Source organism: Corvus moneduloides, chromosome 1 (genome assembly GCF_009650955.1).
Source record: "Corvus moneduloides isolate bCorMon1 chromosome 1, bCorMon1.pri, whole genome shotgun sequence".
NCBI classification, from domain to species: domain Eukaryota; kingdom Metazoa; phylum Chordata; class Aves; order Passeriformes; family Corvidae; genus Corvus; species Corvus moneduloides.
The window spans coordinates 18444933-18470841 of NC_045476.1; the positions used below are offsets into that span (position 1 = coordinate 18444933).

General features: G+C 39.4%; 1 protein-coding gene across 7 annotated transcripts in view; it reads left to right on the forward strand.

Moving 5' to 3' along the window:
- Positions 1-354: 354 nt before the first annotated feature.
- MPP7 (membrane palmitoylated protein 7) overlaps positions 355-25909 on the forward strand; it is a 159393-nt gene continuing 133838 nt past the window's right edge. For 5 of the 7 annotated variants that reach the window (XM_032113221.1, XM_032113155.1, XM_032113451.1 and 2 more), the window contains exons 1-2: positions 355-466; positions 4918-4992. The gene's annotated coding sequence lies outside the window, so the exon portion shown is untranslated. Of the gene's footprint in view, positions 467-4917; positions 4993-24100; positions 24197-25909 lie in introns of those variants that run through there. The other 2 variants (XM_032113288.1, XM_032113363.1) reach the window with 2 other exon arrangements.

Consider the following 25909-nt stretch of genomic DNA (forward strand, 5'->3'; position numbering starts at 1 on the left):
TAATAAAAACGGGAAGAAGCGTAACAGCACAAATGATAACCGTGTGATGACCTTTGCATTCTCTTTCCTGCAGAGCCCTTAATGAATTTCTGGCACTCGCGGGGTTCCCGCGGCCCGCGTTGGCCGTGAGGCGGCTCATCCCCCGGGGCTCCCGGCGCGGCCGGACCGGACCCGCGGCCGAGCCTCCCCACACGGCGTCACGCGCCCCCCGCGGAAGGCCCCCCCTCCGCCGCGGGCCAATGGCGGCCCGGCCCCTCCCGCCGCCAGCCAATGGCGCGCGGGCCCTGCGAGCGGGCGGGCCGTGGGCGCGCGGCCGTTGGGCTCCTCGGGCCCCGCCCCTGGGGGCGGCGCGTGGCGCGCCCGGCCCGACCCAGCGCGGCGGCGGCGGCGGCGATGCGGAGCCGGGGCGAGCGGAGCTGCGGGTAGACGGAGCTGTGCCGCGTCCACCCATCAGGCCCGGCCGCAGGTACGAGCCGCAGTCCCGCGGGGGTCCGTGAGCTGCCGAGGGTCGCGGCGGGGGACTCCGAGGCGCCCGCGGGGCTGCGGTGCGCCGGAGGGATTTCCCGCGGGAGCGGTCGGCTGGCGAGCGGGGGGATGCGGCAGGTGCCAGGCTGTGGCTGCTCGGTCCCGGCGGCGCGGGGGGGGGGGGCGCCGGTTCCAAGATGGCCCCCGCCCCCCGCCGCCGCCTGCCCGGGGAGCCCCCCGGGAGCCGCGCCCCTGCCCGCGGGGCTCCCTCGGGCGGGCGGCTCCGTGCGGGCAGCGCCGGGTCCCGGAGACCCCCCCGCGGGCAGCGCTGGCCGTGCGGAGCGGGCGGGGGAAGCTCACGGTGGATCTAATCACGGCGAGTGCTCTGGCTTTTAAAACCTGCCGGGCTGCCGGGATTCGTTGCGCAGAGCTCGTTCTGGCAAGTAATGGACGTGACTGAGCCATTAAGGGACACTGGGCTGCGCAGCCGAGCTCTGGAGACCTATCAACTTCAATTTATGGGGTATCGGGAACAGGAGGTGTTTTTATGAATTGGCTGGTAATAACTTAAATCACCTGTGAAGCCAGCTCCTGTTAATGCAACGTTTCATCTGTGTGGAGCAATAAATAGATACTAATTTGGCGTGTTGCATGTGGAGAAGGTAGATGGTATTTGTTGAAAGAGCTGGGAAGAGCGGTAGGTGCCTTTGCATGCTACTTGTGTGCTCTCACTTCTGAATTCCTAGCTTCGTTTTCTTTTATCTGTGTTAATAGCAGCCCGCCTTTCAGTGTTTCCAGAGCTTTTTTATTGTTTTGATTTCTTAAACATCTTGCCACATCTTTGTCTTTCCTTCCCTCTAATAAACTGTAGAATAACTTCAGGGACAATAGCTTTCAGTGATCGTAGAATCGTCAAGGTTGGAAAAGACCTTTAAGATCAAGTCCAGCCGTGAACCCGTCAATACTACCACTGTAACCCCTAAAGCACTAAACCGTATCACCCAGCACTCGAATTCTTCTCTTTGATGAAGACTGAACAGTCTGGACAGTGGTGATCAGCATCACTAGACCTCATGCCTATCTTTGATAGCTGAATTCAGAATTTGTTTTTTACGGTTAGGTTTTTTGGATAAGGTCTAGGGTTCTTATTTTAAGTTTACATAGATCAAGAGCCCCATTTTAATGAGGTATGTTGTTTTGTAGGTGTTCATTTTAAAATATAGTAGTTAGAATTTTGGTATGAGGTCTCATGATCCTTCAGGTCCCTTTTATGCAGGGATGTTTATATCTTGGCCATATTTATAGAAATATTGTAATTTACAACTAGGTTATTCACTTACTGAAAGTATTCTTTGTCCTTAATTGATGTGGATGATCAAATCTATTACCTCACTTGGAATTAACATTAGGATTTTGCTAGATGTCACTGTTTGGATTGAGTAAGATTTTTTGCATTCAGGGTGTGTGATTCCATGTATCTTCTAAAAAATGTCTTAAAGCAACAGTTAATTTAGGGTTTGTGATTTAATCGTGCAGAGCTAGGAAATGAGTGAATGAGAGTCATCAGTTTCAACTGTGCCAGTTTATTCATCTGTATGAAAAGGAGTAAAGCAGTAACCTAAATGCTGAGGAGTTGATTTAAATGATTTCAGACATCAAATAGCTTTGGACTTTATTGTGAATGTGTTTATATTTACATGTGTACACTTAAAAGGAGACAGGAAATCCTGGAGCTGCATATTGCTGTCAGCTGGGAAAGTACATCAAGGAATGGTTGCTGTATGTTTATTCTGTTCTTGTTCTCTTCTTTACGCATCCACTAGCAGTACTTATTAGAAACAGGATACTGTGTCAGATGGACCTTGAACCTGAGTTAGTATTGCGTTTTTGTGTTTGTAATAAAATGTTTTCTGTGTAGGAGCGTGTCATTAGGAAGTTAAATTTTAAATTAGGCAGGTGTCAGAGCTGTAAGTTTTTAGGAGTATAGTATAAAAGTCAATACCAGGTACAGAAAAAGCAGGCTAAGGAATATACTATTACTTTGGAAGTTTATTTGCGTTTTTGTTAACATTTTTAGGGCATCCCAACACCTGATAGGAAATAGTCACAAATATGTTTTCTAAGCAGCAACTTCCAGTCCTTTCCTGAGTGCCTTGTGGGAATGCTGTGCTTCTCATGAAGGTGACACTGAATCTGCTGCAACTCCCATTTTATGATGTTGCAATGTTGCCTTTCACTGAAACTCCAGCCTTAGTTCTGCTTTCATGCACTCAATCTCCCCTTTTTGTGTGGCAAGCACCCAGGCCACCCCTGAGCCTTTCATGTGTCTCCAGCTGTGGAAGGGAGCAGAAGGGATCTATAGAAACTCATTCAGTAGCCTCTTCTCTCCAAACTGGTTCTTCTGTGTTAAGTTTTACTGTGGAACTTGCTATGATAATGAGTAAAAGCAGGAAAAAATCCAGTCTTGCTGCTAGCAAAGTGTCTTTTCATTGCCTTCTAGAGTATCTTTTGGAAAGTTGTTGCAGTTAGTTAAGCAAGTTTGACCATCTAGAACTACATGAATTATGTGTAGGAGTGATGAAAGCTTCCCACATAGTTGTGCTAATCCAGTTTAATCCCAGGCTGTGGTGTATATATTCTTCCTGACCACATCTCCTGCTTGATGCTGGTTTTTGTTTGTTAAGGAAAAGATGGAGTATATAAATTGAGTCCTCCTAATTTTAGTCTTAGAAGTACAATAATATAGCTGAATTTATTTATACCTGCTTTCAGTGAACTGTGGACATTTCTATCACAAGTGATATCATATACTCATCTAATACAGACCTTGCTCTGTATTACAGAAATAGATAGGGCACAAACATTACTTAATACACTTCAAATAACTTTTACACTGCAGTATCCTTAAAAGCCCTTGACAGCCCAGACCACTAGGTCTGTCCCATGTCATGTTGGCCACATGGCAGGTCTGAGAACAGTTCTGATGCCATGTTTTTGTATCTTACTGAACCATTTTGGAGCATTACCACGAGGTATTCAGTTAAGCTCTTTGAAATATGAGTTTTCAAAGACAGCAATAGGTGATAGATACATTGACATGCTCTTTATTTTAGCTGGCAGTCTTGCATTTGGGGGAAAACCAGCAGAAATAAAAAATAAGGCATGTCTGAATAGGCACAAAACTTCGATATTCTTGAATATCTGCTTTCATTATGCTTAATTACCAAAGAACACAACTTGAATTTTCCCCCTGCTTTGGTAGGCTAACAGATTCCATGTGTTCTTAAGCAGTATCATCAAGCAGACTAGTCCTTGGGACTCCAGGTTTTGTCCTGAAAATGTTTTATCAATTTACATTGTGAATCATAGCTAGAATCAATCTTACCTCACAGTTGTAAGCTCTGAAGAAAAGATGGGCTGCTAATATACAAGGGTTTTTGGTATATTTTATCTCTTGGGATCCCATCTTGCTACAGTGGCCAACTTTTTTTTTTTTTTTTTGGGTCAGTGATGTAATAAGCCTGCAGCAAAAAGCTCACGAAATGAACTCTTTGTTTATATTCTCAATGACATCAGTATTTAAAGATAATGATCGAATCAGTCCATAAACTGTAACTACAAACTATATTAAAGAGGAGTTATATTATATATAATACAAATTGGTGATCCGAACTGCATTGTAGTTTGCAGTGTGTGGAGGAGATGGTGTCACATGAACATGGGAGGAATAGGCCTGCTTTGACCCTGTTTTGACTGTCAGGTGCTTGCCATACACGCACCAGGGCTGCTGTGTCCTGTTCCCCACGTGTGTTCCATGGTCTGCTGCTCCAGTTGTGCAGTTTATTGCCAGGAGGGAGACATGGGTGGTTTTGGTTTGTAGGAGGAGTAGGCAGTGCATAATGGAGTGTTGACATTTGCTGAATGTTGGTGTGCACAGCTAGTTATGGTCTGGAGGTTATTGCTGACTTTCAAACCAGAGTAATTAGCTATCATGAAGCAAAAAAATGAGCATCTTTACTACAGGCAAGAAGTCACAAGTACTTAATTTAGCACACATTCGGTGTAGTGGTAAAAGGCTTACACCTAAAATTTTGTACCAGAATTTGCATATTGTTCATGTATAAAATGGGATTATATGTCTGAAGTCTTACAGATGTTTATATCTTAGATAAATCTTACCTTTAGCTATTTTGAAATCATTGTTTTGCTTAATTATTGTTTTAAGACAAATTTATCTAGGACAGGTGTGGAGGCAGAATAAATATGCAATTTGAAATCCTCTCTCCCCCCCAGCTAAAATAAGTCTTAACTTCTGTTGTTTCTGCAGGGCTTCATAGAGAATCAGATATTTGGAAGTTAACTACTTTAAATTTATTCTCCTAACATTTAGAATGAAAAAAATGAAAGTATGTAGTATGTCATATTACTATTACCTTTTCCCTTTTCTTTCAGACTCCATAGATTCTCATCTTGGCAATCTGAAAAATGCATTATTTTAAGCCCCTGTTGAAGTGAAAAGTTATCCAGGTAGGACTCCCTTGTGGTGACTCTTGCTCATTGTTTTCTGATACTGAATCAGGCTGTTGGTTGTTTTCGACAATCCTGAGCAATAAATAGATGTGTGTAGATTAGTATTAAAGACCAAGAATAATTTCATATTGTGCTTAATATTAATAAATAGAGTTGTGAAAGTGTTGTGCCATTATGTGGTATAAATACTGTGTGTTGTAGAATTGTGAATTACTTTATTGTCTTGTAAAGACAGCGTCTTTTTTTTGAGTCAAGAATAACTAAATTTTCTTATGTTATTTCATCATGTATGATAATAGAGGTTTTGAAAAAAGAGGAAAGTTTTGCAAATACAGCCAACAGTTAATGAGGACTGACTTTGAAACATTGCATTATAAAGTGCGTAACAAGCTTAGGTGTAGAGTAAAACTGCTTCAGAGCTACTAATTGTGTCTCAGAATTTGAAAACCCACATACCCATTTATAAAAAGAGCATAGAAGATCTTTATTGCTTTCATAATATATTGTTTGGTGGATTGAGCTTGGTTTAGCCAGTGAAACTGTTCTGAGAGGAACAATGTAGTTTCAGATACGAAATGCAGAGCTGCTGTTTCAGACAATATGCCATGAATGCTATCTAAAGAAACAGACTTGACATTGCTAATTATACACGAGAGCAAAGTATATTTATTTCATACATCGATGAGACTGAATTAGAAGCTTCAACTGGCGTATGGAGAGGGGTTTTTTGTGTTTTTAGAAAACACCGTACAAGTTCAGCTGGTAACAAGCCTTGCTTATTTATCACGGTCCAGAATAGCTGTAAAACAGGAATTAAATCTGGTCTAATTTTGAATCTAAAGAAACAGTCCTGAATTTCTTCAGAGGTTTGACAGTTATAGTAATGAAGATTTTCAATGGCTTAATAGATACTGGGATAGACATTTTCAATGAATAGCTGTTCATGAGCAGTTAATTATCTCATTGTAATCTAGGTCATTTGGGAAGCTGTGAACACAGTTAATTTCTGTGTTAGGATTGCATTATATGTGAAATGTGCATGTGGAAGGGGGAACGCAAAAGCTTCATCATTTTGAAACTAGCAGTGCTGGAGAAGTGACCAAAACCTACCTCTCATTGAGCAGCTTGCTGCCTAGTTGAAGTGAATGAAGGCTAAAGCTTAACGACGGTGTGAAATCTCTACTCTAAATCATATCTAAAAATCTTTGCTCCTCTATTAATGCTTTCCCTCCTACCAGCCCAAAGCAGTTACAGCTGCTCCCACCAGGACAAACAGCAGCCCTTTGTTAGCTGCCTTGCCTGGGGCATACCCTGTCCTGCACTGGTGCTGCTCTCTTGCCATCTGGGAATCCCAGAGACCCTGAAAGGAGCCTTTTCCTGCCTAGTCTCCAAGGTTAACTGATGCAGTAAATCTGTGTTACCTCCAGTACACATCGAGCTAACCTGTGACTTCAGTCCCAGCATTTAATTTCCTGTGGGGATGGGAACATCCAGTCTGTACCACAGATTGTAGGCTTCTTAATCAAAGATTGGTTACTCCTCCAAGGATCCAAATCTGTGACTTTAATAACATCAAGATTATACGTGCTAGAAACTTTGTCTTGGTATTGAAATGACACTACAAGTACTACAGCCTGTCGAGTCTGAAAGGGCCCTGCTTAAGCTGCAGTTCGTGACTCCCTGCTTCGAAAGCTTGTGAGTGTTTGAAATACGATACAGACGGTGACTTGGACCACCTTCCAGCTGCCTCCACCAGTCTGAGCAAGTATCGAAATGGCAAGCAAACCTCAGAGGATAAAACTGTGAATGGCATGCTTTGAGCGAAGTGCTGAGGGTGCCTTTGGTCCCCCATCTGACTGCTCTGAGAGTCACGTGTCTGTGCCGTGGGACCTGGCGAGACACCCTGGGTGCTTCTCAGGGAAGACTGGCTGGCTTCAAGAAACCTTGATCATTAAAATGGAGAGCAAAAATCATGTGCAGCAGCTGAGTACTGAGGCAAGATAAAAGTCAGTTGTCCAGCGAACACATTTTTGGATTGAGTGTAGAAAAGGCAGATGTTTTACTTTGTGTAGAACCACGGCTACAACTTGCAAGTGCAGATGGTTGAATGCTGTTGTAGTCTCCATCTGTTTATTGATGCTGGAAGATGGTGGGCATGCTGGCAGCCAGACTGAGGGAGAAACTGTCACTGGAAATAGCAGATTTCTGGACTGCAGCAGTGGAGGAAAATGTCTTCCTGGGCAGTTAGATGTGCAGAGTTCGGCTGTGCCACAAAGGGAAGGATTCACAAGGCAGTTACTGGAGGAGGGAAGTTACAAGGCACAAGTTACAAGTGACTTACTGGGAGTCAAATGACCACATTGATGACTGGATAAAAGTTGAAAATTTTATTGTGCCAGCTGTAAAGGCTTTTGCTTCCCAGAAGCTATGGAAACTGTTTTCTAATGCTATGTACTGTATTAAACATTATTTAAACTCCTGATTTCATGACATACGCATTTATTACTTAAGGAAGATAATGAAGATTCCTTCTCATTAGGGCCTTTTATTGAACTTGTTCACATTGATACAAGAAGATTATTAAATACCTTCATTTCCCAAGGAAAAAAGCTTGGGATAGAAACAGAAGGCTGTTAGAAACCAATACAGAAATTTGTCTGAAAAGAAGACTCTTCAGCTGACATGGCTGTGGAAGAAGAGTTTAAATATTTCAGGTACAGAAAGATATTCTAGCAGAGTTGTAAAACGTACTTTTTTCCAGATACCTGATTTTAAAAGGCATGTGCAGGCATTAATATGGATTTTGTTAAAAAACAAGTCCACACATTCCACACAGCACAGGAGTCTTAGGTAATACCTGTTAGTTAGGAAAGGTTTGCAAACTCAATAACCTTTTCTCACAGTAGAAGCTGGCTCATCTACTAATTATATTTAATAAGTCATAGAATACCAAGGGAACTTAAGAAATTTTGCCAAATGCTCTTTTTCTTTTCATATTTAGAGAAGAGTCATGTGGGGTGTGAGCGACCCAAATCAGTACTGGCTGGTTATCATCACCTTAAGTGACTGAAAAAAAGTATGGAGAAACATAGCAACATGTGTAATATGAAGATGGGTCATCTCAACCCAGTAACTCTGAACCAGAGAAGTGGTTCACTTATGGCTCAGCAAACCAGAGGTGGTGTTAGCTTTTTCTTATGGTCCAGAACTAAAGCATCCTGTAGGAAGATAGGTTTAGGTAAATACTCTGTTTAACTGTTCTGTGAATAGAGGTGGACAGCAACTGTAATACAGTGTTTAATTCTGTAGCTTTGTTGTATAGGTGGACATGTGTAATCGCTCATGGCTGTTGAGTAAATGTCACTTCATTAATGTTGAATTTGTATTTTACTCCTCAGACTTTCAGCTTTATCACACTATTTAATGAATTCCAGATAGCTGTTTTGACTTCCTATGGGCGATAGCAATTACACTTGAAAGAAAACCAGATCCATTCTGGTTTCTTTTTCCAAGGACTGAGCTCACCATTTTTAAATGCTGCGAACTTACATCAGGGAGTTAAATGTCCCACCTTATTAAATCACTTACTCTGTCTGCTCTAAAGCTTTCATTTAGCTTTGATATAGCATTAATACTTAAAATGTATATATTGGTTCAATAGACACGCGCATTATTTATCAAAACACTGCAGCTTATTAAAACAAACTTGCTGTCATCACAGGTGAGAGTCTGGAGTGACACGTAGTGCCAGGAAGTGTGTTGTACATTTTCACAAGCTGGTTAATTGGAATGGTGGGTACTTCAGGAAGAAAAAACAAAAGTTGTGGATGCCTTATCCCTGGGAGTGTTCAAGGTTGGGTCAGATGAGGTTTTAAGTAACCTGATCTAGTGGGGGGTATCCCTGTGGCGGAGTTGGAACTACATGATCTTTAAGGTCCCTTCCAACCGAAACCATTCTATGATTCTATGAAAAAAAAAACACCAATTAGGTAATACGAATGGAGTATCTCCAGAATCTTGACAAGAAAATGCACGTTAATATGGTCTAAGACTAACAGACCATAGTAACAGGGAAATATTAAGTAATTGGACCTTCTGTGTCTGTTTGGTGTGTTTGTATTAATCTGCCGTGTCAGAGCATCTACATGTTTTAATTGAGATTTCTTACATTTGCCCACATTGTAAAGATCTAAGTAATAAATTTAGTTATCCTCAGTTGTCTAAAAGCAAACCTAATCTTGTGTGAGATACTTACGGTTAGACATTTGTTTAGCTGCTAATTTGCAGCTCATAAGGTCGCTCAGCAGTGGGTTAAAAATAAGTGTGTCTTTCTTCCAGTGCCTGCACAGGCATGGTTGGAGTTGCTGCGGTCCGTCTGCAGGATTCCAGCATGCTTCTGTTGCTCCTGGCTCCCAGGCTACAAGGACAGTGTCCTCACTACAGAGACCAGACGTTTTCATCCATGTCCTTGTACTGGGGTGCTTCTCATTCACTGGCAGGTCAAATTCAAATGCTGATTTCCCTTATTTTTTAGGTGTGCATTTGAGAGGACAGTGAGCCAAGGGCTAACCTTCCCTTTGTGCCCTCTAATTAGTGCGGGCCTCCCAACCCATGTGCTGGCCATCGCACATGAATGAAAAGCATACTGTCACCTTCCTCCTTTCTCAAGCAGGGCTAGGTTTTGATTCTGCTTTAACAACTGTTAATACCTCTCTGCTGTTGTTCTTTTTATCATTTCCTGAATAGTGGAGATTAGGAGAATATTTTCCTCTGTATATATTTTGCTGCCTTTAGAAAGAAATAGATCCCTCTGTAGTTCTTGGAATGCTTTTTAGAGGCATTAAATAATATATTGTTCTGAATTAGTAAGTAATAATATGACCTTTTCTTCTTGAGAACTCATTCTTGAATTGTATGCCAAGATGTTATCTTCCCACTTGAATGCTTGACTAGAGATCTGAGATTTGATATGGGTGTGTGTGACAGGCACACATAGCCTGCCTTCCCCATGGAGAAGTAAGAACATGCCACAGCCTGACTGAAAGCCTAATGTCTAATTACCTTATGCTAAATCTTGTGATGTTTTTTACTATGTTGTAATAGGAAAGGTAATCCAAAATCCAGTGTTTACATGTTGCAGATCACCTCACAAATCTAGAAACTAGAAGTTACAAACACATGGGAAACTTTGTAGTTAGATAATTTTTTTCCAGGGGGATTGGGTGTTTCTATGCATAAACTGTCTCATATGCACATCTACTATACATAAAAATTCTTTCATGATGTATGTTTTAAGTACAAGACAGTCCTCACTGTGTGTGTGGGTATATGTGCATCTGCAGCTGTTATCAAGGGAAACATTTGACCTTGAGTTTCAGATGATTGTTGTATCAAACCTCTCTCACTAATGAGTCTTTCCCACCTTCCTCTTCAGTGAAACCTTTCTCAGGCTGGGGAAAAAGGCAAAAAGAATGACGAAGTGCAGAAAGGAAAATATCAGATGCTTGCCATTCTTTTTGTAGAATCAGCACATTTCAGGAGAATTTCCTGAACTTCTACTGGAGGGGAACAGGGAAGTAGTTCTGGAAATAGTAAAGCTAAAGGAAAAGCTCAAGTAATCCACTGGATCCTAGAGGAATCTTGTAACAAAAGGTGGATAGTAAAAACTTTAAATAAAAGCCTCTTTTTAAGGGGTCAAGGGATGAGCTGTTTGGGTCACCAGGTAAGGAACTGGCTTCAGCCCTGACATGAATTGATGTAGTGGTACCATTGCCTAGGTCAGTGGTTCCCAATCAGTAAGTTGCATTGTCATGGGGCATAGCATTTGTTCTGTGTTTCCTTTTCTTTGTTAGACAATGCTGAAGAGAGAACAAACAGTATTGTCAGGCTGGCTTGGACTTCTCCTTGTAGCAGTTCCGTAATTGATGCTGAGACATTTCCTTCATGTAGCTAAACTGGGCTGTGTTCTGGCAGTCAAGGTGAGGTAGATTTCTTTCTCTGTTGCTGATGTCTTATCAGAGGGTTCCGGATCTGACCTATTTTCATGGGAGTCTTTGGCTTGTGACTTGGCATGGGATTGAACTCTCAGAATGTCCTATGTAGTTTTACAAACTTGGAATTAAATTTAAATGAAGAAAGAAGAAGAACCTTGCCAATAAAAACTGCAGGTTTGTGTGACTATCAGCCTGAAGCCTAGCATAAACATCTATACCTGAGATCCTGAGAATGCCCTAGTCATATTTCAAAGATAGCGTTTCAGAAAGTATTGTTTCAAAATAATATACTAAAAAATGGCTGTGCTACTTGGGACACAGCATTTCTTTGCTGTCATTGCAGTGACATAATAAAATAATTCAGGCTGCCTGGAAACTGGTTGGGGTGAGTGTAGGAGAGTAATCAGGATATCTGAAAAGGAATTCTGTAAATAGTTTGTGGGTGCAGCTTGGAAGAAGCAGACACAAAGCCAAGAGTATTTTGAGATGGGTACAGTTGTTAATATCTGTGTTTTCTGAGTGCTCTAAGTTAGTTTTGTATAGACAGCTTTTCTTTTTGTATGCTTTGCAGTGCTTACAGTGTTTCTGAAGAGTTCAGTTGCCTTTTTTAATGCTTACCTTAAGGGAAGGACCTTTTGTGATACAAAATACTCTTGGTAACTTTATTCCACTTTAAGGTAAGTTTCTACAAAAATGAATAGCACTTCAAGCAATTTGTGTATTTACAATTTTGTAATATTTAGAGAAATGAAAACCAGTTCAAGTAGGTTTCATCCTCCAGTTTATCTACTTTTGTATCAGGCTGCTGAATGTCAAAATTTTATTGTCAGAGGATCTATATATTATATTGCTGTAGTTTTGTATTTTGCTATCTAACACTATGGCAAAATAATCAAAACAGTCTACAAACAGTTAACTGAAATTTATCTTAGCAGTATCCAATATATCCCTTTCTGCATGTGATGGAGAGAAATGCAGCTAAAGTTGGGATGAGTATTCCTACTTCGTGGTGCAAGGGAGATCAGCTGGTGAGTTATGAGGAGGCTGTACGGAGGCCAAGAAGCAGAAATCCATTTGGCACTTCCAGATGAAAAATGATCAAAGACTTGAGGTGGAGTGGCAACAAAGATGTGAAAGTGGTCATTTGAGCTTGGCGTCTGCTGCTAAGGACCAGTTTGCTGAGATTAGTAGGGTAGGTCAAGTAAAATGTGTCTGCTCGTTCTCAGCAGGGCTAATGGGAGGTCTTTTATGGATCTTTCAGCACACCTTTTTTCAAACCTGTCTGAAATATGCAGCCATACATCTAGAATATACTATAAATCAGATCTGTAGGCTCTCATATTGAATAAAAGAGTGTATGCTGTTTTGATGACAGGGTTAAAAACCACTGGTATTCTATTATAAGCAGATGAACTAAAATGGTAGGAGAATGCTGTGGTGTGATATAAACTAACTGAAAATGGATTGTAATGCTGTCTTGCAGCTACCACGCTCTGTGCTTCACTAAGAGAATAAAGCTAAGAAAAATACAGATTGAGATTAATTTACATAAACCATATGGCTCAGACACAAGTTTTATTCTTGTTCTGAAAAACTTTCCAAGGGTTTAACCACAATAGTTTTGCAAGGAATAGGGATATATCTTTGAATGTCAAGCAAGTTGAAAGGCTGGTATGCCTGAAAGACTGACTGCTCTTTTGAATTATAAAGGTTAGTCTAATAGAATATGTTATTCCTGGGACTGTTCATGTCTAAGCAATTGTCTTAGACCTTCATGATTGCTGTAGTTTTTCTGGTTAATGATGTGAGGGCTAAAGTGGTGATTTGAACCTTTCACCAGCAAAGCTGTTTTTGACTCCTGCCTGAGATGAAGATAGTAAGGGTTGTACCAAATAAAGAGGCTGTTGATCATCCTAGATGTCATATTGTTTGGGCTAAGATGATCTTCTCTGTGTGTGCAGAAGGCTAGGGGTGCAGATCATTGGACTGCCTGGTTGCATGGAGACCAACTAACCTGAGCTCTTTCAGATTTGTGAGTACAGCATGAGAGGCGTACTTTCTGAAGAGGCAGCATGAACTTACGAGAAGTGAGGTTATGGGTCTAAGATATTTATGAAAAGACACTCTGTGAAGTTTATTCTTGGCAAAGTTTGTCCTGCTGTGGTATTAATATCTGGTTTTGCTTTCTTTTTTTTGTGGTGTAATTATTCAGGGGTATTGCCTGACAGATGGTTGTATCTTTGAGTTGTATCGGAATGATGTTATTTGCTTGACAGTTATTGTTCTCTTAGGAACGTGGGACAGGAAAGGACCTGCCTATTCATCAAGTTTATTTTCATGCTCTTGTAGGTTTTATGTCATACAGATACAGACATATGGAGCACTGAGTTCAAAGCAGCTGAGCCTTTCCCCCTTGCTATTTTAATTAGAAGCCTCTTCCAGTGCTAAATTCCTCAACATGATGAAACTGCTTACAGTGTTCAACCTAAATTTATTCATCATCAGTTGGTAACAGTCTTGTGCCAAGACTGTCCTTTTATTTTAAATAGATTTTTCTTACTGTTTTATAATTATTTGTGTGTTTATACACAGCCCTTGCTTTTCTGCTCAGCTTTATTTTTGTTAGGCTAAGGCCAAGTCCTTGCAGCCTCCCTCAGTTCTGTTGAAAGAGCAAAAGGAAGGAATGGGTAGTTGGAGACTTTTCAGCTTTCATGTAGCAGGTTTTTCCAGTTCCCTGAGAAGGGTGTGTCTTATTCTTTGTGCTATTGCTGATAAAAGAAGTGAGTAGTAGCTTCCTTGTTATTGTGGTGCACCAACAGAAACACAGAAAATTTTGTATTTTAAACTCTCTGAAAATTGTCTTTGAGTAGCAAGATTGTTCAAACAGTAGAGACTCGTGGTGTATCCTCTGATTTAGGAATGCAGGCAGTCCTATGAAAATGGTGTTGAAAGACAGGCAGGTGTTTGATTGCTTCAAGTGCGTGGGTTCCATTTTATGTTTTTTGTGTTTTTCCTTAGGCTGTTAAATGTTCAGATCAGTATTCTGTGGCTGATCTGTGCACAGACAAATTCTTTGTGCATTTTTAATGACTTACTGCTAAAATATGTGATCAAAGATAAATCAGACCTGTTACAAAGGAATCAAAAACTGGAATTATGTTTAAATATTTTTCTGACTAATATTTATAGACACTTGCTACTTGTAAGGCTCTTAGTAAATCAGTGTGCTCTTCAGATATTTATATTCAAAAGATATTAATGGCAGATGCAAAAGATGGATACATTTTTCAGAATTTAGGTACAAAATTTTAAGAAAAAATGATTTTAAAAAGCTTCAGTAGGAAGACCTGACCTACTTTCTTCCCATTTAAAATCCTAAAGGCTGTTGTGTTGGAGAAAATAAAGCAAATACTGTTTAAACTGCAGTGGAAGGTTTTATGTCCCAGGTTTAAAAAAGAATGTAAGCCTTGTGGTGTTCAACACGACAGCCCGTAATGATCAGGCTCCTGGCTAAGAAAGCATGGAGGCAGGTATCTAAGGACCATATGATGATGAGATTCTGATTTCCTGATTAGAATTTGAACTCTGTAATGTGGAGCACTGGTGCAGTGAAGGTGGTTGGTAGGAAACCAGGGTATACCTTAGACATTTGTATGACCCTTATGAGAAAATAAATCCCATACCCCTTTCTGCACTTTTCTCTTAGGAAGATGCTTTTGGTACCTATCTTATACATAGTAGACTGGCAGTTAATTAGCTGAGGAGTCCAAGAAGTAGGAGGCCTTGTTCCTAGGTCCGTCTCAACCTGAGGGATTTCAAGCCCACATTTTTCTCTTCCGAGTGGCGTAAGCCAGTGGTTTGTGCATAGGTGGGGTATCTAACACCAGACTGCAGATTCAGACTTCTTGCCCACTGTGTTCAATCCATCAGTGTGCATTTCTGACTGCATTCTAGAATCATCGAATTGTTAAGGTCAGAAAAGACTTCTGTGATCATTGAGTCCAACCATTAACCCAGCACCACCATGCTCACCACAAAACAGTGTCCCCAAGTGCCATGGTCAACTTCCTCAGGGAGGATATGGCAGTCCTTTGTAAAGTATCCTGCAGGCTGATGTGCCAGGTATTCTCTTGAAACATGGACTCAATTCTTTTTTCTTTTTCAGGAAAGCAAATTCTGCTACTGGGGAGAAGGAAAATCAACATCTAAACAATGTGGTTTTATTCTAATTTAATATTCTTAGCAATTGTTTGAGTACTGTTTCCTACTTAATGTTTGACCAGAAAATTTCTTAACAGCTTGAGGTACGGTAATAAGGAAATGGAATAGTAATGGCTGTCATTGATCATGTACTTCTGGGTGTGAAATTTGAGTTGTTTCAATTCAGGGCTTCTTTTTTTAAAAAAAAAAAGCCCTTGTATGTATCTTTCTTTTCAAAGACAGACATTATGATTTTGAATCCTGATACAGGAAAACAAATGAGAATTTATAGCTCTTATGGTTTAAAATGAATAAAAGATATTTTCTATATTTGCAGGCTATACTGGAAAATCCAAGTGTGAATTTACTCATAAAGTTAAATAATTTCTTTTCTTTTTTGTTTCTAAGTGGTGACATAACACTTCTGCAAAAAAATTCCTACTCTGTTCAGTTAAAGAAGGCAAGATTACAGTGAATGGGAGACCTTAGAAGGGGGCAACCTAGCTGGGAAACTTACTGTTAAACTTCAAAATAATTTAAAAAATTTTCTTCACATTTTTCTATGGTTTTTTGGTCCCCTGTGTGATAACCCTTAAAAGTTAGGCTTCTACCTGGGAAAAGTTGTAATAGAATGAAATTTAGTCAATTTTGGCTCTTAAGGAGTTGCATAGCTTGAAATTGAAAAAAGAATGGGAAGAATTTTCCTCAATGAAAAAAATTAAAATGATCATGTTAACTGTTGGGTTTTAGCTCCAACCTGTTAAATATTCTGTGTTTCTCAGTGTGAGACAGTGGTTGCCTTCATGCATGAGTGACTTCTTGAACAATACAATTTCTGGATGGTATGAAGCAGAATTAATGAAAAAACATGTTGAACACTGGTATGATTGCACACTTTTGGGGTTGGCTGTAAAGCAGAAGGAAACAGTGTGTGCCCAGATGGCCATTATGGGATTGGTTTTTGTGTCCTGTATTGTCTGGCATATGAAGAAAGGGCAGTCCATACATCTGATCTGCAAGACATCTTACCTTAAAGTGGTTTCGTTGTCATAGCTGGCACAGTTCACAGCAAGGAGCACATGTGCAGTGTCTGAGATACCTCAACACGGCAGCTTCTGCCAAATTTCACTCAAGTTTCCAAATGTAATATTATGCTTATGTCCTATCCTGTCTCTGACACTGAATTAAAACAGCACCTGTTAATATTAAGAATAAATGAAATTACTGTAATGTTCAGGATAAAGAGGTTTTGGTGAAAGAAAATTGGATATGAGATTTAGATTTCCTGCCTAATTAAATATTTCAAGTGGTGGTTCTACTTCAGTTTTATTTAGAAGTTAGAAAGCAGTATTACAATGCTAGCACGTGCCCTCTTACTTAAATCTTCTTTCATGAGCTGGTTTTTGCTGACACTCAGTTCAAATGCTTTTAAGGAATAATGTGAAACACTCTGGAACATCATTTTTGTTTTTGAGATAAGTGGGGTTTTTTTCAGAAGCTTGTTATTCCTCTGCATGTTGGCTGATTCTCATTTACATTTAAATCAGCTTTAGCAGAGTTGTGTAGCTTATTGGTGTTCCTCTTCAGTCTGACAGCTGAAGAATAGCAGATGTAAGTGTGAACATTAGGCTAAGGCTTGCATTACACAGCCAACATTCATTTGTTCTGGTACTCTGGAGTAGAAAGTTAAAACACTTTCTAGTTTCTGCCTCAACACACTGGTTTCTGCCTCAACTAGTGAACATAGCTGAGTTTTTTGGGTTTAATACTGCTTTTGAATAGCGCTGAAATTACTAAAAGTGGTGAACACCTACTGTGGATTTTAGTGCTATGGGTAAAGAAAGGTAAAGCTACTGATGCACAGCTGTTTTTCTAACACCATAGCTGTCTTTCAGGATATTGTTTCAAAAGAATGTGTTTTCTTTAAGTCTGAAGAATATCTTGAAAAAAAGATCTGTTCTGGACTCTGTAACTGAATTTCTGTGAAGAGTGGTAGATAAAGGACCATGATCATCTAAGCACTGTTCTGTTTGTAGTGGGAAGAAAGAAGTGGGGGCAAGAAGATGATAGTACCTTTATTAGGATGTCAGCAAGGAGATGACTGGGGAAGAGAATACTTTCTGTTGCTGCTCAGAATGAATGGATGGGATCGGCTTTCCTCAGCATGAGTGGACCCAGCCGTAGGCACCGCCGTATCATATGGAGCACATGCAACCCCTGAATGCGTCTCAGTGGCTGAGAATACACCCTCCAGCGTTTTGCAGGCCAATGAGCTGTTTTCCTTTTGTGTGTAAATATTTTGGCCATAGAATAAAGGGACTTTCTGTATATCCGTGTGGGTGTCTGGGTGCCTCTCTGGATGTATTTATACATCTCAAAGAAAACGGTCTGTACCTGTGACTGAGACCACTCTGAGACGTTCTTCCCTTGCTGTCCTTCACAGGAGGCTATTATTTGACAAGTGCTTATGGAGCACTTTCACTGTTCAAGAACTTCCAGGAAGAACAAATCGCCCTACAGCTCAGCTCAGAGGCCAGAGATACTCTCCGGCAGTGGCACAACAGGAGGACAACAAACAGGACAATACCTCTGGTTGATGATTTTCAGATAGAGCTTAGGGCTGAAATAAAAACTGGGATGATTGTGTTGTTGAATGGATGGGAAAGCAGGAGTCGCTGGTTGACAAGGACCAAGAGATCCAAGTGGATCTTAAGTTGGGCAATGTCTACCTTGCACTGAGAAATGCGATTAACATGACAGATTCTCCAAAAGATTAATTGTGGAGGAAGTTGTCTGGGAAGAACTGAGATAATGTGGGAGAGCTGGTTATGTTCCTTGATATGACAGTTCAGTACTTTCATCTCCTAATATCCATAATGAAAAGCACTTGAAACTATTAGAAAAGGAGCAGAAGAACTGGTGATTTTAGTTGAAGAACACTGTTTCAGAGGTTCTCATGAATGTGCATTGCTTTCAGTGGAATTAATGGAGTAGAAAAACCTGCCCTCCAGATTTTATGTGATGATAGAAGTACCTTTCTTGTCTTCTTGGAAAACCAGGTTTACTTCTGTTTGATATACTTGTGCCTGGGTGTGTCTTGTTCAAATGTCAGTCCTAACTTAGAAGCTACAGAGGTATCCTCCTCAATAAATCATTACTTGAGGGTAACACACACTAGGATTTTTTTTTTTTAATTGAAGTGGATATTTTTGGACAGATACTATTTTAAGATTATTTTAATGGAAGGGCTTCCTCTTCCTATTTTTTAAGTTGCTCACTCACTAGTGACAATAACAGATGAAAGCATTGCATTAGTTGATATGTTGGGGTGCAGAAGAAGTAAGAAGGTAATGAATTGTAGTTTGTTTAGAGGGGAGTAAAACCCCTTTGTTTTTATTTACCATGTTGTTAAGCTCAATGAAAAGCTTAAAAATAGTATTAGTAATCATAATATTAATAATAATTACTATATTTTTGTCCACAAACCTGAGTTTAATTTAGAAAGGCAGAATTATTTGTGTGTTATTTTCCTCAATCATCACTAGCAGTTTCACCTTTTTGTGATGTGTTTGGGATGCAGATTTCACAATAATTTGTTCAAGACTGGAGTCTGTAAATCGCCATTTTAAGATTAAATATTCTGACATAGTGTCACTAGCTAAAACTGTGATTACATCAATTATAAAAATGTAAATTTTTCATTGCTTTCAATGTCTGAATACATACTGTGAATGTCTAAAAAAATGGTGTTAAATTGCATTGGGAAGTATTTTGTTAGTATTATTACTGGTTTTCAAGTAAATTTTTGGAAGCGTTTGTAATTTTAAAAAGTATGTTGCTTTCTTGAATACAGTTCATAATATAACATCATTACCATTTCTAAAATTCCTTTTATGTCCTTTCATGTTTTTCTGTGAATGATACCATTGTTCTGTCACTCACTTGAGCTCATAAACAGGAAAATATTTTCCAAATTCAGCATCATGTCAAGGCTATATTTAAGTCTTAGTTATTTCAAATCCTGTAGTACTATCTGTAGGATATATTCTTTCCTTTGGAATAATATGGCATAATCTCTTTTGTCAATTGCTGCAATGTATTCTCTGTTCTTATAATACACAGCACAGCATCTGCTTGTGCTTCTCTCTGAAAAAATTCTGCTGCAAAAAATTTACAAGACTGTTGATTGTATCATGTAATTCTTGTTTTTTTTTATATTCTGCAGAATCCCTCTTTCTATACAGTTCTATACAGGGTTCCAGACCTCCCTTCAAACTCCTTCCCTTGTCTGCTCCTGTCCTTCCTGTCATTAAGTCACCAGTAATCGGCTGATACATAGAGGTCCACCTCCAGTCAGCCCTTAGTGACTGCCTTCAAATCTTCACGTGAATGTCTTGAAGCTTTCTCTCACAGAATATCCTAAACCAGAAGGCAGCTTGACTCCAGATTAGTGGTGACTTGTTTTCTGCAGTGGGGTGCTGAGGGGAGATCTCTGTGCCTGTTTTGTGGAGCAGTCCCTCAGTCAGAGCCCAGAGCTGGGAGCGTTCTGTCTGCTCAGAGCATGCAGGTACTTTGGATTCCAAGCAACCTTGCACTGTAACTCATAGACATACCTTAGTTTCATAGCTGCAGTTGAAACTCTTCTAGCTTTCTAAAGTGGGTGGTATGTATTTTGCTAGCCTTTAATTAGATATTAATCACAAGTAAAGTTCTGAAGGAGCTGTCTTGAAACTGGATACAATGTGTCCAACCCAAATCTATCCTATTGGGATCTAAAGTCGCAAGCTGGAGTGGTAGTTACAGATGCTAAGGGCTTAAGTACGTAAGTGTTTTCTTACATAGAACATAATTACTGGAGCAATACAAACAACTTCCAAATTGAAATTAACTTGCTTTTTCCAAATAGGCAGGTTGATCAGGTGTAGAGAAAATAAACAAAGACATGTTGTACTAGAAACTACGATTATATAAGGCCCAAGAAACATAACAAAAACCAAACACTGGAATCTTCTAATTTGTTTGGAATAGTCATATAAAAATACATGGTTGTTAAATTTTTTCTTGCGTATAAACTTTTACCAATTTATACAGGAATTGGTCACAAATTGAATGTAGGTAAGTATGTAGAACAGATGAAAGAAGATGCATCTAGAGAAAGGCAGAAATAGTCACGTTTCTGTGCTCTGTTAATAAATTGGCAAAGACAAGACATTCCATTTCAAAACAGAATGAAAATGGATCCAAGCGCATGTGCAGATTTATTTTGTATCACAATGTCTGTATATTAATAGAATTCAGAGAAAAGAAGGCAAACTCAATTTGCTAATTTCAGTGAATAGATTTATTCATCTTCCTATTGAGTAATTGCAGAAGGCATTTTTCATTTTAATGAGTATTCAGAATTCTTTATCTCTTGGTTTTCTCTGTTTCCCATTAGAAATTTGCTGTCTTCAATGTGTTTGTTAGCACTTTTGTCAATACTGTATTTATTTCTATATCAATTAAGAAGTGATTGTAATGTGCAACTTGTAGACTCACTTAAGGAGGTATTGAATTTGAAAGACTTTATTATGTGATGGTGAGTTGTGGTTTAGTATGTGAACTTACTAAAATCTTCTTTCCTAAATGGGAAAAACAGCTTATAGAAAGTGTCAAATGGTAGCTCTACGGTTTTAAGTTAGATAGATAGATCTTAAGTGTGTCAGAACTTGGTTTGTTTCAAAATAACAATTTCCTTGTTATTACATGAATAAAAAGTACTCTGGAGAGACAGCTTTTTGTAATATATGGTCTTGGCTGTTGCATTCTAGAGTCTTCACAAGCTACATGTAAAGATACTGGGTTTTCTTTACTATATTCAACAGATGTGTCAGGGAAAACAGACATCTCTGCTTAAACATAATACTAAAATACTGAGGGTTTATGTGTTTATTTCATAGTTGATGAGTGATTGTGACAACCTGTATGTTGTTATTCACATCACAGTGATCTGCTTGTGATCACTTTCATGTGTAGTTTGGAGCTACTGCACTTGGCACTGTGGTGCCATCTCTCATCCTGTTGTAAATGGTTTTGTTTCACTTTTGTCTGGGATAAGCCCAGAAAAATGTGTATATGCACATCTTAGGCTTTACAAACTCTGTTTTCTTTTAACATACATTACTATGAAAACTTGTTTTTGAATTGCATTATGAAGAAAATGCCCACTTTTGAGGTTTGGGTGACAGGAAAATGCTTGGCTTAAAAAATTGAGAGACCAGGATAACTCTGCAGCAGGGTGGTGAGGCTGTGGGCTCATTCTTTTTCCCTAATCAAGAAAGATAAAAGAGATACAGCATCTTGTAATCAGCAGTAGAGCATGTGTCCCTGTTCCATCACCTGCTGCAGGTCTCATAATGAGATGGGTGTTGAATTCTGTGACCCAGTTACTGTGTACAGGCAGGTTGGGCCCTGCCTCCTACATACTTGCTGAAAGTACGGCAATGTTTCTGAGCTTCTGTACAGACAGAATAGAAATCGAAAAATCTACAGCCTGTTTCTAAAATCCTGGGCAAAATTATTTACCACCAAACTTTTGTAAATGCTTGAACATTTGCTTCTTTTCGTGGACTGATGTAATTCTAAATCTTCTGGGATATTCAGCCCCTGGAATAAAAAGAGAGATAATGGGGAACCTCATGAAATGGCTTCTCCATTAAAAGAGAATTTTGGTTTGAAGTTGAGGTGCTTGAAGGAGGACATGAAAGATAATTATAAATAGTGGGAGGAAATTAATAGGAAATTATTTTTTCACTATTTCAAGAATTTAGGGTACTGAACACAATGCAAAAAAAATGCTTTACACTTGACATGAGTTATAGAACTTATTTTCACAACATATTGTGAAGACTCGAAACAAAACAACGGGTTCAACAAGGAGCTTTACAAGTCTGTCAGTGTTAGTGGTGATAGTCCAGAGTCAGACTGACCCACATGGATGCTGTGCTGCTGATTGGTGGGGGAAGAAATAATTTTTATTTGTGTCATCTTCAGTGTGTACTACAGTGCTGGCTCTCCTGAAGATAGGATCCTGTACTTAGTGGACTGTCACTGTGGCTAAGTATTGAGTGGTTTGGGGTGTTTCCTTAGTTACTGTTTTTATCTCCTATTTGAAGTTGGCTGAAGAGCAGGAAGGTGGTGTCACACCTTTGCCATCAGTGGGGGAATGTAAATCGGTCAGCTTGGGTCACCAGACAATTTTAAATTATCAATGACTTGCTTTCATGTTGAGGACATAAAGCTGACTTTCCATCTGTGTGCACATTATTCAAAAGTGGATCAAAAAGCAGCAAAACAGAGACAGGGTAGTGGTGGCAGTGGTTGCAGATACATTCTGGATTAGTAGAAACTTAAGTGGCTGAAAATAAGTGCTAGATATTGATAATTTTATACTAAAATACAAGTCAGTTACTTTCCCAGGTTTTATTTTTCTAAACTTCCTTTTCCGTAAAGTATCACATTGAAGTGGTCTAAGAACATTTGAGTTCAAGCATTTCCATGTGGAATGGAATGGAAAAGTCTGTTATCACTGGGTTCCAGTTTGTTCTGGTAGGACTGAAAAGACAGCTATAGAGTGTGCAGGAGGGTGACAAGGTTTTGCTCAGCCTTTCTTCCGTACGCACCATGTGATGGGAATCAGGACAGGTGATTCCCAGGAAAGAACAGTAATTGCTGCTTTATTAGCTGCGGTTCAGACTTGATGGTGGCTAACGAGTGCCTAAACAGACAGTGTGGGTGTCTTACACTCATTAAGATAATATTTTAAGTATTGTTTTAAGAAATTTTCATTCCTACAGGCCAATTATACCACCACTGATTTGTGACAAATGAACTTAACCTGAATGACAGCTGAATCTGTCTGCACAACCAAATAAAACTACATAGATGAAAACATTCAGGAAGTGTGGAGAAGTCTGGTGGGATCACTGGGTGAGGTGTACCTTTTTAAGATCTCAGCAGAACGTTTTATGGTGCTTCTATCAACTGCTAAAGCAAAACTTGTTATATCATTACCTGAATTACATGAAATACAGAAGATTGGGACAACTGCTTCTAAGGTACTAAGCAAAGTTATAGCCCTCAAAATACTGGAATGTACCTATGTGTTACAGACGAATTGAGCAAAGGAGTATTTTAATACCTGGCATAGGAGCGAGAAGGAAAAAGGGAGACTTCTTTTCAATAATTAATGTCTGTATCTATTTTATAAGGGTAATCATTCAGCATGTTCAATGCTTATTTGTTTTTGAGTGTACTTGAGATTGTCCTGCAGTATAAACATTGTGTTTACAGAAAAATCTGGTTCTTTTTGAGTAGCTTGTCCTCAGTGCAATGTAGAAATCTGTTATTGCAGCTGAATTTTAAACTACCTGATTCAGCAGAAGGGTTGTTGGCTTAGTGGGGAGATACTTTATTCATAATAAACCAACCATCAGTTCTGTTTTCATTCTACTCTAACTTCAAAATGAAATAAAAATGCAGTGGAACATATGAATGTGGTTGAATGTAGGAGTAAAAGATACAGTGATTCTGTTCATATCAGATATTTCTGATAACTGGGAAGTGTTACCATTTTGTGGGGAGGGGCAAAGTGGCAAGATCTGTGTTCTTTTTTGTGATGTTTTTAGAGAATTATTTGAAACAGAAAAAATGTAATATAGAATTATTTTAAACAGGAACACGATACAATTATTTTAGGAATTGTTTGTCAGTAGATTTGTAGACATTTCTGTCCCATGTTTATTTAAGTAGTCTGATCCTGTCTTTAGGATGTAAACTGATCTGTCTACTTGTGAAACTAGAAGTGATGCCTTTTATTTCTCCCACAGTTAACTTTGAAAGCATTTTAAGAATGTGGATAATTTCACTCTTCTCAAGAGAGGCTGACAATTTTTTTTTTTATTTAACATCAGCAATTGACTGGAAAACAAAATGCTTTCATATGCATCTTTGAAGCCAGGAGTGAACAAGTATGTTTCCTTCCTTTCTAGAGAATTCAGGCGTCTGTTCTTGGTATTAAAATATGGAAACTATAGCTTGAATGGAAACTCAGAACCAGTCATGGTTTTGTTTCTCTATTACACTCTGATAATTTAAAAAATAAAGTATTTCTTGTTTAGATCACGTGAACTTGCTGAACACAGTAAGACATTTTGGTCCCTAGAAGGTGCATGGCAGGGTATTCCAAAAGCACTTATAACCAGGGGACTTCTTAGTTTTACTACTTTGAAGTTTCTATTGCAAATTCCCGTCCTGTGATGGGAATGGGGACCACAGTAGGATTCCTTGGGGAGCCTCTGCTTCTCTGCTACCTGGTTCCATCTGATGAATTAAAGAGCTTTTGAAATAATAGCATAGAGTACATTCAGTTACTTAATACTTTCCTGCACGGTGTTTTTTTCAATGTGTAAATCTGGTGTTTCTCCCTCAGGTCATCATTAACTTGTTTGTGTATTTGGCTTAACTGACTTTACAGCCTCCCAGCACCTCCTGCAGATTAATAAGAGCAAGTTTCACCTTGGTTTTTTTTAGTCCTTTCATGACTTTACATGTGACATTCTTTCTGCTGATTGTCCATGACTAGTGCTTTCTGAGCTGCTATTTTAAAGAAGATGTGGTTTCTTGAAAGTGAGGAGAACAAATAAGGTAGCTCAGTTTATTGTGCCTAAACAAACCTTGATATAGATCTCCCTCTCCCTCTGGTGTTAGGTTGGTTTGTGTCTTGTCATCTGGAAATACAGGAAAAAAATTTGCATTTTCTCCTTCAGTCTGGAAAGATTTTCCTTTCTAGTGCAAGGAGAGCTGTGGAGTCTGAGAGACTTACACTAAAGTTTTGGAATATCTGTATATTGTTTAGGAGTGGGCCAGGGAAATTTTGTCTTTTTATGTTTCAGATTATGCTGTGTTTCATGTATTCTGCTGAGCTGGTTTTGCATCCATGGCCTGCCAAAAATATATGAGCTGAGAAGGCCCTTAAGGATATGTAGCAGAACCGGTAGTGCCAGTTTTTGTGGGGTCCAAGTGTAGTGCCCTCTTGCTGCTGTCTCTGTGTGTGGTGGTAAATGACTGCTGCTGGTTACTGAGCACCAGCCACAAGGATTCGTGCAGGGTTTCAGAAAGCCCCAGTTTGTTCAGCTCCTGAGCCATGGAGGTGTTGGTCACTTTCCATGATAATGTAGGTGAATTTTGTATTACGGCTGTGGGAAGCTGTTTCTTCACAACCAAATTTGAAAGAATATGAGAAGAATAGTTGTTAGGTGCTCTAAAATGGAGCAGTTCTGAGATTTGCACTTACAGCTTGAGTTCGTTTTGTATAAGTGTTTTGATGGTCCTACATCACACAACATGCTCGTTGAATAGATGTCTCAATCTCAGTTATTGTCAAAGTTGTAAGACTATAGTAAGGCCAGGTGATTACAGCTATGGCAAAAGGTTGGGGGAAAGGGAAGGTCAGCAATCATTATGGCATTGGAAACTGGAACAGAGAAACACATCATGCCCCTGCCTCTGCAACTGGGGTGTTCTAATGAGTTTAATCACACTTTAATTAGCATTTCTAGGTAATTAAAATTTTTCAAGAGATGCTGTTAAATAGATATATTTGAGTTTGAGTTTCCAGTGTGTGTCCTTGGAAGCTGGCTTCCAAATATCCTCTCTCTCTGTTCCACAGAGGCTTAAGTTCA